We start from the raw sequence: 10,329 nt of genomic DNA, 5'->3' as shown, positions 1-10,329 counted from the left end.
AGTATCTCTCGTGAGAGCTGGATCATAATGTCTTGCGTAGAGAGATTTGAGCGGAAGCCAAACATGGTGCGAGGTAGGAGATGGTTATCTTCAACGTAATTATTGAGACGGTTGAGAATGACGTGCTCCATCAGTTTCCCAGCACAGGAAGTGAGGGAGATGGGGCGGAGGTTTTCGAGAGCTAGTTGTTTGCCTGGCTTCGGTATGAAAGTCACGCGTGCATGTTTCCATGCTGCGGGGATTTTACCCTCTATCCAGCAATCATTCATAAAGGCAGTGAGGGCCTCAATGGACGGGTCATCTAAATTACGGAGAGTTTTGTTGGAAATGCCGTCCGGTCCCGGGGCAGAGTTAGGACGGAGCTGAGTGAGAGCGAATCTTACCTCAGCTTCCGAAATCTCCTGATCGAGGGCAGGGTTGGCACCGCCCATGTAGGGGGGGAGAGGGTCCGGGGAAGTAGTATTGAGATAGCGTACACGAAGTTCATCGAGAAGATCCTGGTCTGAGCCGGGGTGTTGATGGACTATGCGGGAAATGGTGTCTCGTTTGGATGTTTTGCAACCGTCTGGGTCTAAAAGGTAACGGAGAAGGTGCCAGGTGCGAGTTAGCCCGAGCTGTCCACGCATGTTGTCACAAACTTGACCCCATTGCTGGGTAGTCAGTGCGATAGTGTGCGCCTCAATCTGTTTGTCTATCTGAGCTACTCTACGCCGAAGCGTTCTATTGTGGCGCTGTTTTTTCCAACGGTTTTGAAGGCTTTCGCGGGCCTGCCACAGGTGGAGGAGACGGCTGTCTGTATTGGATTGATCAGCCGTGATAGGTGATTCTTGAGTAGTAGCAGAGACATCTGCCTGCAGTTTGGAGATCCACTCGTCCAGGTTATTAATCCGGGTAGGGGCGTTCTGAGCGCGTAGGGAACGAAACTTGTCCCAATCCGTGATTAGGGTCGGGCGACCTCTCCGGCGGAACGGGGACATGCTGAGGGTGGTCGCGAGGAGATAGTGGTCGCTGCCGAGGGTATTCCCAGTGTTCAGCCACTGATCGAACCGTACGTTTTTGCAGAATGTCAGATCAGGTGAAGTGTCAACAGAAACGCTGTTTCCTACGCGGGTGGGAGTGTGAGGGTCAGTAACAAGGGTGAAGCCCAGTTCCTGTGCTCGCAACCACAGTGTGTTACCCTTTCGGTTGGCGGTGCGGTAACCCCAAGCGGGGTGGTGGGCATTGAAATCTCCTACAATGAGGAGACCAGAATGGTGCGCAAGCCTGTTGACCCGGGAAAGAAGGGTGGTGAAGTTGCGTCTTCTGTCTCTTGGAGGGCTATAAAGGTTAAGAATGAAGAGGCTTTGGTCGCCCCTTTTACGAGGGAGGAGTTCGAGCAAGACGCAGTCTACCCCAACGTCGTCTAAGGAGTGTTGGACGGCCGTCAGGTTGCGTTGAACCAAAATAGCGGTGTCGGGAGTGCTGACATCTAGGGGGGAGTATGGTTTATAGCCAGGTAGTTTCACTGGGCCATGAGTTTCCTGAAGGGCGATGATATCAGGGGGGATGTCGGAACTTTGGACATACTGCTGCAGGTTGCCTCGCTTGCGGCGAAACCCCCTGCAGTTCCATTGCCACACATTAAGTAGGTGGCGGGGCGCCATGGTGAAGTGTGGGTAAAGCTAAAATGGGTAGGGTGGTGGGAGCGTGCGGCAAGCGACCGTATGGTTTAAGCGGCCGTTGCGTCTCCCCTAGCTTCAAGGCCTGTGACGCGTGTTTGGATCTGTTGCATGAGGGTGTTAAGTTGTTGTTGGATTTGCTGCTGCATTTGTTGTTGGAACTGGAGAATTTGCTGTTAGATTTGTTGGGAGAACTCAGCAAATTTCGCTTCGAGCTTAGCATCAATTTTAGCCTCTAAGTTTTCCTCTAGGCGAGCCTCAAAATCCTCAAGGTCGGCAAAATTAACATAGCGTTCTGAGCGGGAGGTAGCTTTCCGCTTAAAGGGAGGACTAGAGGTAGTATCTTTGGGTTGCGGGGGAGTAGATGGGGGCGCCTGAGGTGAGATGGTAGGAACAGGTTGAAGTGGTAGAGTGGCATTTGTTTGAGGTGGTGGATCGGGTGCAAAGGGTGGACGCTTTAAGGAAGCGTTTTGTTGTTGGAGTCTATGATTGCTAGCTTTAAGGGCTGTTATCTCGTCGCGCAGGGCTTGCAGCTCTGAATCACGAGACTGAGATTGCTGAGAGTGAGAAGCCGCAGCTGCCCAGATCACCTGGTTTTTCGTGGAGGGCTCTCGGTGAGGAGACGACTTGGAGTCCAGGGGTGGGAAGGACTGGGAGCGATTCCGGCTGGAGCGCCGGTAAGAGGAGGAGGAGCGGTTAGAATCCATTTTGGCCGAGGTGTTTCCAGACCCTTGGCGACGGGTCCGGGATCGGGAACGATGGGAGGTGGAGGCACTGTCTGAGTCAGCTTGTAGCTGGCGTTTCAGTACGGCAGCCGGCACTTTGTAGCGGCGTTTACACTTGGAGGAACCAGTCTGGTGAGGACCAGAACAAACTATACAAGTGGGGGTGCATTCATGGGTTTCGTCAGGGTCGCGAACTCCGCAGTGAGGACACTTGGAGAGCTTGGGAGACGGGCAAACGTCCTCTCGGTGTCACGTTTTGCGACAGTTAAGGCAGGCTTCCACTTTGTTCTTGAAGATGTAGCAGCGCACAGCACTTCCTGCGTAGGAGACTTGGCGGGGGACCTTTGTCCCTGCGAAAGTGATGACAATAGATTGGGTCTTGCCTAAACGGCGGGCGTAGAGAATGCAGTGTTCTGGATTCTGGGGTATCAAGTACTCCATGATTTCCTCCTGGGTCTCATCCACGTACTGGTGGTGAATGATACCTCGGACGTATGCGCCTGGTGGGGCCAAATAGGTGGCAACTGGGTAGGTTGTCGGGCCCAGGATGATTTCCTGTAGCTTCGTGTAAGTGATGGCGCGGTCCCGGTTCGGGGTGCTAAAGGTGAGGGTGTTGTGAACGAAATTCACCCGAAGGCGGTCCTCTGCGGTATCGGAGTAAGTCAAACGAAGGCTTGAGGTGATTGCTCTGCGAAGAGCGTTCTCGCCCCAGGAACGCAGATTGAGGCCCCCGCGAGGGCGAATGATGACTTTAAAGTCTTCAAGAGGGAGACGTGGCAGTGACGGTGCACCTCGAGGTAGCTTACGTGACGTGGAGGGAGGTAGCTGCTGGGACGCGGTATGCTGGGCGGACGCGGAAGGCGTCTCCGTCAGCGGTGGCTTGGGAGTGCGTTTCGATGAAGCGGCGACGGAGCCGCGTTCGTAGCAGCGGGCTACGTAGGTCCAGTCCGTGGGTATATAATCTTGAGGGGCTAGATCCTCCCCCTCCACGGTGACGACGTCCATGCTTGGCGAAGCACTGGGCCCGGCTGCGAAGCAGAGCCTATCGCCAGCGGCGGTAGGCTTAGCGAGGCTGGCGCTGGACTCGGTGGAAACAAGTGTCCATGCAGGTCACAAAAACGGAGTGCCGGTCCCGAAATTGGGCTGGGCAGGTGCCGAGCACCTTCGTGAACTTCGGGAGACACAATCTGGGCAACGCTACAACACGCTGTCGCGTTCCACTCCTAAAGGCGAAGCTTAAGCGTCATTAATTAGCAGTTAATTAGTATTCAGGCACTTAGTGATTTGTCGTCACTTAGTAATTAGTACTCAATTACATATGACGCCACCAGTGCCACAGAAGTAGTCAAAGTGGTGCGGAAAACGCTTTCGCCTCTACGCACTTTAGACAGTCAAAGTGCCCCCTGAATTTTTTAGGTATACGTAGCTGCTTGGTTGATATTGGGAAGCCTCGAGAGAGGTATCCAAAAATTAGCTGTGGCTTAACTACTGCTGTAGTGAACTAGATAGCTAGTTCACTATAACTACTGCTGAACCTGGTTGGTTTGGTTTATGGTTTATGGAGTTTAACGTCCCAAAGCAACTAAGGCTATGAGAGACGCCGTAGTGGAGGGCTCCGGAAATTTCGACCACCTGGGGTTCTTTAACGTGCACTGACATCGCACAGTACACGGGCCTCTAGAATTTCTCCTCCAAGGAAATTCAACCGCCGCGGCAGGGAGAGCGAAAGCTATGGCGTATTGGCCATTTATACGTGGCTTGGCGTCTGTAAAGTTGAGTGCGTTCCGGACGCTGGATAGGCAGCGCGCCCACCCAATAAACACTGCGGCCTGTAGCTGCAGTGCCGCGTGTCTGCCACAACGTTGTCAGCGCTAACGCACGCACCCCACATCTCTCTCTCTCTCTCTCTCTCACATCCCACGTTCCTCAAAGCGGGATTCAGGGTATTTGCTGTTCAAACCAGAACCTCTTTCCTCCTTTCTTTTTAGAGCGCAGCTCTTTGGTGCCCGTTTCTGCGTCGCTGTTGTCTGTTGTAACCAGTAGTGGACACCTTAGTCGCGCTTTAAGCTGCGAAACCAATGGAGTGGGAGCTTGGAAAGTAGAGGGTAAAATTCGTAAATCGGCTTTTGAGGAAAGGAAACGGCGCAGTATCTGTCTTACCTATCTCGGTGGACACTTGAACCAGAGGGAAGGCGCATAACTGCCCCCTTGGAACAGCGGACACCTCAATCGTGCTTTAAGCTACGTGGCGGTAGTGGCAGATTTTAAGGAAAGGAAGGGCGCATAACTGCCTCCCTGGGCCAGTGGACGCCTGAATCGCGCTTATAGGTACGTGGGATGATGAGAGAGAGATAGAGGTAGGCTGCATGCCTCAGCGTTGACAACGGTGAGCGAACTATCGCGATCCACCATTTACTGCCACCTGCCAAGGTGGCAGGGTGGGTGGGGACTTTAACGTAGATATAAAGACAAACAGGAATTTCTTACCACTTATGCGGGAGAACATCCCGTTCCTCTCGCTCGTAACACCTCCTATGGCTGTGATAACCTGCGAAATACTTGCACAGACCTCGTCTTTGAAAACCAGGCATTGGTGCAGCTAGTCGAACAAAAAGCTTCCTTGATGACAATCAAGAACTGTTAGTGGAATATTTCTTGAAGAAGGAAACTGTGTGAAAAATAAGTTGTCTGTAATTGCACACACATGTCTTGCTCGAATTCTTTGCCTCAATCTATCGAAAAGCTGAAATAGCTGATGAGCTGCTCTCAGATATCGCATTAGGAAGTGTGGGGACGCGCTTTACTCGTCCCCTGTGGTTCACTCCCCCGCAATGCACCCTCAACTCGTCCCTTTTAGTTAGCTTCTCCGTGATGCACCCTCCTTAGCGTGCTACTTTAACTAGCAAGGGAGGGCACTGGCGACCGGGGAAGCGTAGAGTTCCTGTATATGCTACCACTGCGGGAGCATATACAGGAACTCTAGGGAAGCGCTGTCGTTCACGCACGACGCTCCGCTCTCCGACGGGGCGAATGGCGAAGCCTCGTGGTGGGGACGTGCTCCCGCTAACCCGTCCCGTACGGCCTCGGAGTTTCCCCTTGCCCTAGCGTGGGCGAACATTCGCACGTAACCGTGCTGGTGAGTCGGACGTCCTCGATTCCTCAGCGTATTTAGTTCTTAGCTGACGTTATTGTTGTTGTAACAAAAAATTGGCAGAGGCTCAGCTTGGTTAAGCCCGGAAATTGCGAAAGCAACTTCATCCGTTTCTTGAGCCCACCGTCGTTTCCTAGCTTGAGCGAATCGTTGCAGCCTTGCCTTGTGCACGTCGGACGACATGGCCTGCCTGAAACGCACAGCGCGGTTACGCCGGGACGGCTGTTGTTGTTGTTGTTGTGACTGAGAGAAGGATGAAAAGGAAATTGCACGGTCCTGCTACTGGCTCGAGCCAAGCCACCACCGCTGCCACGTGCAGATAGAGGAGAGTTAAAAGATCAGAGGAAGGAGAGAAAGGAAAGGAAAGACGCGCGTCGCAGCAACAACTGCGTCCGCCGGAGCGGACGCTGCTCAAAAAACAGATAAGCGGCCGAAGCCGCGCTCGCCGAAGCGAGAACAGATACGACGGCTGCGACGAGCCGGGTCAGCCCGATATAGCTCCGTCTGGCGTGACGTCACCATAGCGAGCGCCTCCTCGTGGCAGCGGCGCGCAGCGGCTGCTCGGCGCACCGTGGTTACGCTGGGACGACCGCGACGAGACGAGTTGGGGCTCTGTCTCTCTCCGTCTGGCGTGACGTCACAGCGGAGGTCATGCTAAAGGTCAAACGTGGTTACACCGCCGGGACGACGCTGAAGGGCTCAAACTGCGAGCAGTATTGCTTTCGCAATAAAAATTGGCAGAGGCTGAGCTTGGTTAAGCCCGGTAGGTTGCGAAAGCAAACGAGGCCTTGGTCGAAACATTTTATATATACACATCCACACGTAATCTTCTCTCAGAGAGAGGAAGGGAAGGATAGAGAGAGAGAGAGAGAGAGAGCAGCAGCGGCGTGGTTACCCTGGGACTGCGGTGACGAGCCGAGCTGGTCTCTGGTTTTCTCTCCGCTTGGTGTGACGTCACCACAGCGAGCGCCTCCTCGCGGCTGCGGCGCGCAGCACAGGTGCGCGGCGCGGCGTGGTTACCCTGGGACCGCGCCGACGAGCCGAGCTGGTCTCCAGTTTTCTCTCCGCTTGGTGTGACGTCACCACAGCGAGCGCCTCCTCAGGGCTGCGGCGCGTAGCAGGTGCGCGGCGCGCCGTCGTTACCCTGGGACCGCGCCGACGAGCCGAGCTGGGGGCCCTTTTTTTTTCGCAGCTGGTATGACGTCACCACAGGGAGCGCCTCTTTGCGGCTGCGGCGCGCAGCAGATGCACGGCGGGCCGTGGTTACCCTGGGGACGCGCCGACGAGCCGAGCTGGTCTCCAGTTTTTCCTCCGCTCGGTGTGACGTCACTACGGGGGTCGTCTAAAGGTCAGTTACCGCCGTAACCACGCTGACGGCTGAAAACCTAGCGTAGTATTGCTTTCGCAATAATAAATGTCTGTTTTTGTCACCAGTGTGTCGTTCCTTTGTTCCCTCAGAGCAACGCCCACGGTGGTCGGCGTGCGCTCGGTAGCGTACGCGACGACGGGGTTAGGTCCAGCGGTTTTGAACTGGCTCAGCCGCAGTTAAACGGGGAGAACGTATTTGTCTCTCCCCTATTAAAACCCCCACAGAAGTAACGTAATCGTCGGCAATTTTTCACTCCCTCCTTTATCTCTTCCCTTGCGGCGCGGGTCAGGTGTCCACCGAGATATGTGAGACAGGTACTGCGTTATTTACTTTCCTCAAAAACCAATTTTCAATTTTTTTTCGTCCACTGACCCAGGAAGCAGGTTATGCGCACTTCCTTTCCTTCAAATCATCGGAGTCTAAAACGTCAACGCCAAAGTGAATGAACTCAACGAACGCCGACGGCCTGAGGAAATTGAAATTTTTTTTTTGAAGAAAAGAAATGGCGCAGTATCTGTCTCCGCAGAAAAATTTATCTACCCTGCTCGGCCAGAGACAGCGATACCCTTTTAATCTATCGTTGATGGCCTGCCAGGCTATGAGTTATCTCTGTGACGCTAAGAAAACTAACGCCCATCAGTGCAGTTAAATTCGACAAAAAAAAAGTCCTTGGGACACGAAAACTGCGGAAAAAAAAAACACTGAAGAACACGAATGCACAATGAAACGTGCTTTAGAAACGGTACTTTATTTCAAAGGCCAGGAAAAGCCAGACGACTGCTGTGGCGAGGATAAAGTACGTTGCAGAAAGTGGTTTGGCACTTCACCATTCTGGGGCTATGATTCACGTTTGAAGTAGGCTTTCGCTGAGGAACACAGATGGTCTCTAACGGAGGCTTTTCTTTTCCTTGAGCTTCTCTTTACCACCCGCGTTTACGGTGTAAGTGCTCCTCGTGGTCATTTGGCTAAATCTGCCCCCGTGGGTCATTTCAAACAAGCTTTTCTCTTTCTCAAAGCTGCGCCGCTTCTCCAGCAGCTCGAATTTGTCCTGCTCCAGCCACTTCTTCATCTGCTCTTCCTTCTTTCGCAAATCCGCTTCAATCTGTTTTAACTGCTGCTCTTTCTCGTGGACCTTCATCTTGAACGCCTCTTCCATCAATTTCCTTGTGCGCTCTAGGCTGGCTTCATTTTGTTTCTTTTCTTCCTCCATCTGGACCAAGAGGCTGTTGTCACATATGTCGGATCTTACAAGGCTAGTGAGCTTTTGGAAGCGATAGTTTTCATAATGGACGGCATTTGTGATGTCCTTGAGGTCTTGCATGTTCGTCTTGATAAGCATATCCCTCAAAGCAACGAAGTCGCAGTGGTCCGAATTTTCAACTTCTGCTACTCCCCAGGGGTACCTGCGACCCCTGACCCTTCGGCCGTTGACTTCCTCCATCGTACTGCTTCCCACAACTGCAAAAGGAACGCGTTCTTTCAGCGACTTCTGCAGCTTTCTCTCCTCTTCATCTTCAGGGTTCGGGAATTCATAAATGCGAATGCTGTTCTGCTTTATCTGATCTAAAACTTCGCGCTTGAATCGGCTGCACTCGTCAACTGTCATGGTGTCTGCTTTGGCAATCACTGGGACGATGTTCACTTTATCGTGTAATTTCTTCATGAACTCTATGTCGAGAGTCTTCAACCCATGTCCAGATGGAGCGATGAAGTACAGGCAGCAGTGGACTCTGCTGTCATGAAATGGCACGCGATGTACACGTGATTCGGCGACATAGAACTGGGCATTCTGAGCTTCAATGTAGTTCATTACGGGCTGCCAACAACCAGTGTTGTCGACAGCGTCGCCAAAGCCTGGTGTGTCTGCGATGGTCAGGGCTAGGTCGACGCTGCCTTCCTTCAGCAGCACTCGAATTTCTTCAACTTGCGCAGTTTTCTTGGCTCGTTGGGATGATCGTGGACGGTCACATGTGTAGATGTCAGCAAGGAACATTGAATTCACAAGTGTCGACTTTCCGAGACCCGTTTCGCCGACCACCATGAGGTTAAACTCGAAGCCCTTCTTGACCGCCTTACGGTATATCTGGTTGGGCAAGTTAGCGAAGCCCACGTAGTCCGTTGCAGCCCGGAGCGTCGCGGTCGCTGGGACAGCATCTCCAGAACCCCAAGTGCTGTTGAAGTCATTGCTCAGTCCTGGCTGGAGGCCACCAAGGCCGGCGGATCTTGCTGAGTCAGTGGCATTATCCAGCGAGAATATGCCCCGATTCGAATGTGCGGAACTTGTCAGGGACAGCGACGACCACGATGACCAAGGCTCCGAAAGCTTGTCGCTCCGCGGTGGTGTGGACGACGAGCGTGAGGACGCTGAGCTCCCGTGGTCGCGTCGTCGATGGAACAAGCGGCCCAGGGTACCGCGGTAGTGGACCCTGCGTTGAGCGGTGGGTTCCTCGGATGAGCCGGTACACGCCGACCGATGAGGAAGGAGCGGCATTCTTTAAGGCACAAAAGAACGTCAGCAACGTGCCTTGAACAAGTGCTCGCGCAGTGAGAGCCAGCACTTCTTTTTCCTCTTGCCCTGCCACCTGTTCATGCTGGAAATTCCTTTTCTTTTATGCGTAGCATATTGCAATCACTCAGTTCAGCTATAGTGCCTAGAATATACTGGCCAGTATATTCTAGGCACTATAGTTCAGCCCTTGGGCGCGGCCGGGCAGCCACCAAACCACGTGACGTGACGTCACGACAGCCGGAGGAAAAACCGTAGGTAAAGATGATTGCGATTCTTGGTTAGAATTGCAAACACAATAAAAAAAAAGAGAGAAAAAAAAACAGTAAAAAAAAAAAGAACGGCTGACCATGGTGGCGGTTGCCACCGCCCCGTTTCAAAGGGGGCGCTCCTATTCATCCATCCATCCATCCATACGTCACGGAGGAAAAGCTGCTGAGAAAATCGAGTGCCGCCAAGCAATACCTCGCGCAAAAAGACCGCGCAATATGCAACGCATTCTTGGCTTAACCAAGCTAAACCTGGGCATCTTTTTTTTCTTTCGCATCCCTCTCAGTGGCGTTTATGGTGGCATTGTACAGTACTTCAGATTCTTTTAACCATCTTATGACAGCGTTTACGTGCAAAAAAGAGTTGAGTGTGCTGTCGTGGGTGCACAAACAGCGACAAATGTTTCCCTCCGTTTGCACCGCACACGCTAAAGAGTTATGCGGGAGAGACATTTTTCGGGCCAGTGCGGCCTAGTATTTTGTTAAACAGAACGAAGAGAGATTTTTTTTTATTTAAGCACTCATTCGTCTCCTACGTAGCGTCCACCTCTTCCCGTTCATCAAGGGTGTGCTGAAACAGCCACAACAGCGGGCGCGCATACTTTACACATAACTTCGAGACCAGCGTTAACGAGGAGCGTAAAGCGTTAA

At 52.8% G+C, this 10,329-nt stretch overlaps 1 pseudogene across 1 annotated transcript in view; it reads right to left on the bottom strand.

Annotated features, from left to right (window-relative positions):
• Positions 1-7,670: 7,670 nt before the first annotated feature.
• LOC149341575 (septin-7 pseudogene) overlaps positions 7,671-10,329 on the bottom strand; it is a 125,279-nt pseudogene continuing 122,620 nt past the window's right edge. The window contains exon 3 of the transcript XR_016282932.1: positions 7,671-9,329. The product of XR_016282932.1 is annotated as a septin-7 pseudogene, transcript variant X1 (transcript). The remainder of the gene's footprint in view (positions 9,330-10,329) is intronic.

This window comes from Amblyomma mixtum, chromosome 5 (assembly GCF_055824585.1).
Source record: "Amblyomma mixtum isolate Tamu chromosome 5, ASM5582458v1, whole genome shotgun sequence".
Lineage (NCBI taxonomy): Eukaryota > Metazoa > Arthropoda > Arachnida > Ixodida > Ixodidae > Amblyomma > Amblyomma mixtum.
The sequence above is the reverse complement of the archived record's forward strand: the minus strand, read 5'-3'. Positions and strand labels throughout refer to the sequence as shown.